The following is an 8,514-nucleotide window of genomic DNA, read 5'->3' as shown; positions in this document are numbered from 1 at the left end:
CCTTATTGTACAATTGGTTTATCTTTGACACTGCTTTTGTCAGTTGTGATTGAATCATCATGAAGTGCTCCTCAATGATACCTCTCTGTGTGATACTGAGTAGTATGTATTCACCGGACTACTCCATGACAGACCATGACCACTTTGGGGATTACTACATGGCCTTCTACCTGGCTGGGGTTCCTCCTCTCCTTTGTCCCGTACAGTATATTCTTCAGTGCCTGCAGGAGAGTCAGCAAGAAACTCTCCCCTGACCTGCAACTTTTCCTTCCTGGCTCTGACCACCAGTCCCCTTCCATCCCTGATCACCAGCTTCCCCCAACCAGCCCTGACCACCATCAGTTGTAACAACCCAATGATGTTGCCAACTAAGTGACAGGCCACTGTGGTGAAGACTCATCTGTGACACGTTAGAGATCCCATAAGATGTAAATGGAGTGAACAAAAATATAAACTCAACATGCAACAATTTCAAAGATTTTACTGAATTACAGTTCATAGAAGGAAATCAGTCAATAGAAATAAATTCATTAGGCTATAATCGTTGGATTTCACATGACTAGGCGGGGGCGCAGCGATGGCTTGGCCCGCGAGTCCATAGGTCCACCCACTGGGGAGTCAGGCCCAGACAATCAGAATGAGTTTTTCCTAACAAAAGGGCTTTAAAACAGACATATATACTCCTGTAATTTTGGCTCTTTTTTTTATTTTTTAGATTTAGTCAAGTCAGTCATTGGGACTAAAATACCATTGTCAGTCACATTTTTGTAATTTGAATAATGATTTAATCTAGTTATTGTCAAATTATGAAAAAAGTGGGCCCTTTTAACTAAATGCCCTCTCATTTTAGTAACATCACATTTGTATGGCCTCATTAACCTATAGTAAACATAAAACACTCATTTCCATGTGCACAAACATCCTGTACAACCAACACATTTTCTGCATAACATCCTATTCTCTTCCAAACAGCAGAAATATGAGTATACAAAAAAATGATGAACACCTGCCCTTTCCATGACATAGACTGACCAGGTTAAAGCTATGAGCCCTTATTGATGAAGGGGAGGAGACCGGTTAAATAACGATTTTTAAACCTTAAGACAATAGAGACATGGATTCTGTATGTGTGCCATTCAGCGGGTAAATGGGAAAGACAAAATATGTAAGTGCTTTTGATAGGGGTATGGTAGTAGGTGCCAGGCGCACCTGTTTGTGTCAAGAACCGCAACTCTGCTGGGTTTTTCCCCACTCAACAGATTTCCATGTGTATCAAGAATGGTCCACCACCCAAAAGACATCCAGCCAACTCGACCCTTTGCTATGAGACTCGAAACTGAGCTGAGGGTAGCAAAATATTTCTGCAGCATTGAAGGTCCCAAAGAACACAGTGGCCTCCATCATTCTTAAATGGAACAAGTTTGGAACCACCAAGACTCTTCCTAGAGCTGGCCGCCCCGGACAAACTGATCAATGGGGGGAGAAGGGCCTTGGCCATGGAGGTGAGCTCCAGAGTTCCTCTATGGAGATGGGAGAACGTTCCAGAAGAACAACTATCTCTGCAGCTCTCCACCAATCAGGCCTTTATTGTAGAGTGGCCAGACGGAAGCCACTCCTCAGTAAAAGGCACATGACAGTCAACTTGGAGTCTGTCAAAAGGCACCTAAAGGGCTCTCAGACCATGAGAAACAACATTCTCTGGTCTGATGAAACCGAGATTGAACTCTTTGGCCTGAATGCCAAGCTTCACATCTGGAGGAAACCTGGCACCATCCCTACGGTGAAGCATGGTGGTGGCAGCATCATGGTGTAGGGACTGGGAGACTAGTCAGGATTGAGGGAAAGATGAACAGAGAAAAGTACAGAGAGATCCTTGATGAAAACCTGCTCCAGAGCACACAGGACCTCAGACTGGGGGTGAAGGTTCACATTGTAACGAGACAACGATCCTAAGCACACAGCCAAGACAACGCAGGAGTGGCTTGGGGACAAGTCTCTGAATGTCCTTGAGTGCCCCAGCCAAAGCCTGGACTTGAACCCAATCGAACATCTCTGGAGAGACCTGAAAATAGCTGTGCAGCGATGCTCCCCATCCAACCTGATGGGGAAAAAGTCTAGGGGTCTGAATACTTTTCATAATTTCCACTGAAAATGTTACGAAAACACATTTACAGGAAGAACTGTGCAGATACAGAAAAATTTGGTAACAGATTTTAAGTTTTTTATTTTTTATTTATTTACTGTGCACGTTGTACAAAGTATGCCATATTCCAATGTGAATAAAACAAATAAAAAATACATATTTTAAATTATTCTAAGTAATAGAAAGTAAGTAATGGGGAGATGCATTGAATCTTTTTGATATTGTATTAAAATTGAGAAGATGGATATAGGCTACCTACCTCCTTGTAGCTTAGCTAATTGAAGTTGGAGGCAAACAATTGGCTACAGTTTTAATACCATACATCAAGCACCTTGTTTTTATATTGGCACTGCTGCGAAAAGTTGATGGGCACTGCCAGTCGTCTGATATTAGATGCGCTGTGGCACTGGAGAAGCCTCCTGCATGCTGATCACCAGAGATGTCTGAGAGCTCCACCGTCTACACAGCTCCGCTCAACCGTCCTCCCTGCCATGCAGTCGGTGTCCCCTGTCACCAAAGCCATATTCATTGCTTTGTTTCTCTTCGCCATCCTGCTCATTCTATACGTCATCCTCTGGTATATATGCCGAGACACCGACAATGACTACATTTAAACAAGCGAAGGTCACTTATCGAGGTAACAGAACTGTCCAAGGTAAGGAAACGGTATTGTTCGAACTGCTGCCATTTTAACGGGGCTTGTTATGGCGTCAATGGCTTTTGTTGGACAGTGGCATTTGGTGACATTCCTTGCAATATTTTTTGTTTTTAGCCAACACATTTATGAATTGATGCTACCGGACGTTTTCCATTGTGTGCTTAGGCTACTTGTTGAATGACAGCGGATGTTGCGTCTTCCAAATGAAATGTTGATGTTTTAGCTCCCATATCAATTTGGTTAAATCCATCGTTAACAGTGCGATATTTTTAATTGAATAATCTCTGTATTATTCAGTAAATTTGGACATGTCATTTTTTTACAAGGTCAAAAGTGGACAACAATAGGCTTATAGGCTTATCGATGAAGATGAGATTTTCTGTGTAAAAATATTGCCTTGTGTTGTATTTCATCCCACTCTGTAAAATGTAGAGAAGATAGCCTATGTAAAATTGAGTACATATAATGTAGAGCTAGTGATGTTCTGTCCCCCTACAGATGCAGCTCCATGGACAGGTGAGGATCACCCCACCCCACCCCAGGCCTAAATACCATAGATAGAAGGAGCCTGTCCAATCCATTGCCAGTGAGACTGTTGGGCTCAGTGGGATTCATCAGACTTGGCGGTCAAACATGGACATGCTCTATCAGTGTGGTAAGATGTGCTTGGAGGCCACAGATAAGAGGAAGAGGAAGACGGCATGGAGCAGTCACTGCCAAGTGTAAACAACCAGGGAAGAGGGTGACTTCACAATCATCCTTCTCTCTGGTGGACTGTCCGCCGAGAGGATGGCTCAGCTTGGCCTTAAGATAGAACCCAAATACATTGTTAAATATACCCTGTGTCATGGTGACTACACCTATCACATTGCTGTATGCTCTCCGTCTGTGACGGTGATATTGTGATCATGAAATTGTAACATGTTGAGCTTTTATTTTATCCTAGTTGTCTAATAAATGTTTTATTTGGCAAGTTATGCAGCCATTTCTGTTGAGCCAATTCATTTTTCTGTAAAGATCCTATGGACCCTATAGACACCTCCTTCACATAGCTTGGGCTTATACATACTAATCATGATGATACTACCTTCATGTTATATTGCCTTAGAGACAGCCTTATAGACCATTCAAAGGAGACACTTTTTTTTATTTTTAGCTTTGAATCTGAATGTGTGTTCAAGGTGACTGTGTTACATTTTCATCAGTACTTACTAACATGGACAGTTGAAGTCTGAAGTTTACATACACTTAGGTTGGAGTCATTAACTCGTTTTTCCAACCACTCCACAAATTTCTTGATAACAAACGATAGTTTTGGCAAGTCGGTTAGGACATCAACTTTGAGCATGACACAAATTATTTTTCCAACAATTGTTTACAGACAGATTATTTCACTTATAATTCACTGTATCACAATTCCAGTGGATCAGAAGTTTACATACACTAAGGTGACTGTGCCTTGAAACAGCTTGGAAATGATGTCATGGCTTCAGCAGCTTCTAATAGTCTAATTGACATCATTTGAGTCAATTGGAGGTGTACCTGTGGATGTATTTCAAGGCCTACCTTCAAACTCAGTGCCTCTTTGCTTGACATCATGGGAAAGTCAAAAGAAATCAGCCAAAACCTCAGAAAAAAAACTGTAGACCTCCACAAGTCTGGTTCATCCTTGGGAGCAATTTCCAAATGCCTGAAGGTATCACGTTCATCTGTACAAACAATAGTATGCAAGTACAAACACTATGGACTACGCAGCCGTCATACCGCTCAGGAAGGAGACGCGTTCTATCTCCTAGAGATTAGCGTACTTTGGTGTGAAAAGTGCAAATCAATCCCAGAACAACAGCAACGGACCTTGTGAAGATGCTGGAGGAAAAAGGTACAAAAGTATCTATATCCACAGTAAAACAAGTCCTATATCGACATAACCTGAAAGGCCGCTCAGCAAGGAAGAAGCCACTGCTCCAAAACTGCCATTAAAAAGCCAGACTACGGTTTGCTACTGCACATGGGGACAAAGATCGTACTTTTTGGAGAAATGTCCTCTGGTCTGATGAAACAAAAATAGAACTGTTTGGCCATAATGACCATTGTTATGTTTGGAGGAAAAACCGGGAGGCTTACAAGCCAAAGAACACAATCTCAACCGTGAAACATGGGGGTGGCAGCATCATGTTATGGGGGTGCTTTACTGCAGGATGGACTGGTGTACTTCACAAAATAGATGTCGTCATGAGGGAGGAAAATTAGGTGGATATATTGAAGCAACATCTCAAAACATCAGGAAGTTAAAGCTTGGTCGCAAATGGGTCTTCCAAATGGACAATGACCCCAAGCATACAAAGTCAAGGTATTGGAGTAGCCATCACAAAGCCCTGACCTCAATCCTAAAGAACATTTGTGGGCAGAACTGGAAAAGCGTGTGCGAGCAAGGAGGCCTACAAACCTGACTCAGTTACACCAGCTATGTCAGGAGCAAATGGCCAAAATTCACCCAACTTATTGTGGGAAGTTTGTGGAAGGCTACCTGAAATGTGTGACTCAAGTTAAACAATTTAAAGGCAATGCTACCAAATACTAATTGAGTGTATGTAAGCTTTTGACCCACTGGGAATGTGATTAAAGAAATAAAAGCTGAAATAAATCATTCTCTCTACTATTATTCTAAAATAAAGTGGTGATCCTAACTGACCTAAAACAGGGGATTTTTACTCGGATTAAATGTCAGGAATTGTGGAAAAACTGAGTTTAAATGTATTTGGCTAAATTGTATGTAAACTTACGACTTCAACTGTACATGCAAAGCTAAAGACCATAATCTACAGAGGGTAGTGCAAACGGCCCAGTACATCACTGGGGCCAAGCTTCCTGCCATCCAGGACCTCTATACCATGCGATGTCAGAGGAAGGCCCTGAAAATTGTCAAAGACTCCAGTCACCCTAGTCATAGACTGTTCTCTCTGCTACCACACGGCAAGCGGCACTGGATAGCCAAGTCTAGGTCCAAGAGGCTTCTAAACAGCTTCTATCCCCAAGCCATAAGACTCCTGAACATCTAGTCAAATTGCTACCCAGACTATTCACATTGCCCCCCTCCCCTCTCCACACCACTGCCACTCTCTGTTGTCATCTATGCATTGTCACTTTAATTAACTCTACCTACATGTACATACTACCTCAACTAACCGGTGGCCCTGCACATTGACTCTGTACCGGCACCCCCCTGTATATATTGTTATTTCTTACTGCTCCTCTTTAATTTCTTGTTACTTTTATCTCTTATTCTTATCCATATTTTTTTAACTGCACTGTCGGTTAGGGGCTCGTATGTAAACATTTCACTGTAAGGTCTACTACACCTGTTGTATTCGGTGCATGTGTCTAATAACATTTGATTTGATTTATATAGGATATAATATATTCTCAGAGCAGATTTAAGCATTCTACTGATGACTCTGCGCAGATGAGTTATTTAACCTCTGGTGACCCCCTATTGGTCCGTACTGTTCTTTAATCCTGTAGAGAGAACCCCACAGAGACACAGTGGGGTATGAAGAGGCTGCACACACCCTTTGATGAGTCTCCTGGCCAGGTAGAATAAACCACTCAGTGTTGCAGCTCTCCACGGCTCTATGTTTCTAATGGGTTTTCTTCGGAGGATAAATGGACCTCTGAAAATTGACTCTGAAAATATACTTATCTCTGAGATCAGTGGCTAGCCCACACCTGCACAGAGCCATTAATAGACTTACCATGACACAGATTCAGTCCTACCAGGCTCCAGTTGATACACTTCACAGACTAAAGCTAACATTCAGCCTAGATTAAATCAACACCTATAACAATAAATATGGTTTTTTTGTTGTTCACCAAGTCAGCCTCTTTTATAACCCCTGATTAATTTGCAATAGTTTTATGATCACTCCTTTGCAAAACAAATTCATGCCTCCATAAGTTTGTTTGAAAGAACATACAAGAAGGATTTATAAGCCTTGAGACAATTGAGACATGAATGTTGTATGTGTGCAATTCAGAGGGTGAATGGGTAAGACAGAAAATGTAAGTGCCTTTGAATGGGGTATGGTAGTAGGTGCCAGGCGCACCGGCTTGTGTCAAGAACTGCAACGCCGCTGGGATTTTCAAGCTCAACAGTTTCCCTGTGTGTTTCAAGAATGGTCCACCACTCTAAGGACATCCAGCCAACTTGACACAACTCTGGGAAGCATTGGAGTCAACGTGGGCCAGCATCCCTGTGTAACGCTTTCGACACCTTGTAGAGTCCATGCCCTGACGAATTAAGGCTGTTTTGAGGGCAAAAGGGGGAGGGTGGATCACAATGTTAGGAAGGTGTTCCTAATGTTTGGTATACTCCGTGTATATTTTAGTTGCAACACTGCCGCTCTGCCACCTCTCAATTGAGCACATGCCATGCAACACCACTAGATGGCGATATAACGTGTTATCACTTTGATATGCACACAAATGTTTTCACCTACCCTGTGCACATAGTAAAAGTTAATTACCTCATGTAACTGAACATTTATAGTCAGCAAAGAAATAGTGCACACTACAATATACACTTCCAAGTATTTATTATAGTGCCATTCAACCCATTGAGACCTGATGAAAGATCAAAACCTTCTTCTTATAATAGACACACTAGGGAGCATTTCTTCTAGTGTGCAGAGTCTTTTTTTGCTAATGAACATTTGTGTGCGGCACCTGCTCAAAACCATTGGGTATGCAAGTGTTCCGCCATTTTTCAATATAACTGCTTGAAATGTTCTGTCTTACTGCGATGTCGCTTTTCGGGTTGATCTGTTTCAACTCAATTTAATCTTCTGAGCTGCCTTGAGTAGATATGTAACTCATTACCCTCTGGCCGTGCTATAGAGTGTAAATATGATTAAATAAATACCCTTTGCGGTGTTGGGAGAATGACCACCTGGTTTGTGTTTGTCCTGGTACTTCTCCTCTGTACTGTTTCACCGATGGACATGCCCAAGGCCACAGAAGCAGCTGAGCACTTCCCACAGCACCACACACTGGTCTACTCTCATCAGGTTACATGAAAGGAGTAATAGTAACAGTCTCCATGCTGTGTGTCTAATTTGACCGTTATATAATGGACTCATCCCAGTGAGGAGTCAGAGGAGTTATACAGCCAGACAATCCTGCCGTTCTACTATCACTCAGTAACACTTCTCTACTAATTATTTGCAAACCGCCAGAGACAGAGGACAGCTACACACACACTCACACACAGTTCGGTTCAATAGCTCAGGGAACAGAGGCACTGATGTGACAAGACTGCTGAGGAAAGCAGCGCTAGCGCCTCAGGGATGTGTCAGAGTGACAGACTGGCTCGCACACTCATACACACGTGGACACACACACACGCACACACAATTGTCAGATTTTGATCTCGCATGTTCTGTAATAGCGCATGACGAGTGCCGGCAAATGCCTAGATGGAAGGTGGCTGTTGTGTAGTTATTATATAACATCAGAGGAATCAAATGATTGAGTCCAACAATCAGTTTGGGAGCCAAAGCCCTGACTCACACAGCTGAGTTCACTATGCATTCAGCATTGATGAATCATGTGTAACTAATTGCAATTCACTGATAATTAATAAGGCAATACACTTGAATAGGCCCAGCCTCCATGAGGTGTAAGCACAGAGCACCCGGCCAGCATGATGCGTGGAGAG

The 8,514-nt window shown here is 42.5% G+C and overlaps 1 long non-coding RNA gene across 1 annotated transcript; it reads left to right on the top strand.

Annotated features, from left to right (window-relative positions):
• The first annotated feature begins 2,510 nt into the window (after positions 1 to 2,510).
• Positions 2,511 to 3,782, top strand: LOC121841417. Its single transcript, XR_006080446.1, has 2 exons — positions 2,511 to 2,798; positions 3,300 to 3,782. It is a non-coding gene; the product is annotated as an uncharacterized LOC121841417 (long non-coding RNA).
• Positions 3,783 to 8,514: the final 4,732 nt, after the last annotated feature.

Source organism: Oncorhynchus tshawytscha, linkage group LG30 (genome assembly GCF_018296145.1).
Source record: "Oncorhynchus tshawytscha isolate Ot180627B linkage group LG30, Otsh_v2.0, whole genome shotgun sequence".
Lineage (NCBI taxonomy): Eukaryota > Metazoa > Chordata > Actinopteri > Salmoniformes > Salmonidae > Oncorhynchus > Oncorhynchus tshawytscha.
The sequence above is the reverse complement of the archived record's forward strand: the minus strand, read 5'-3'. Positions and strand labels throughout refer to the sequence as shown.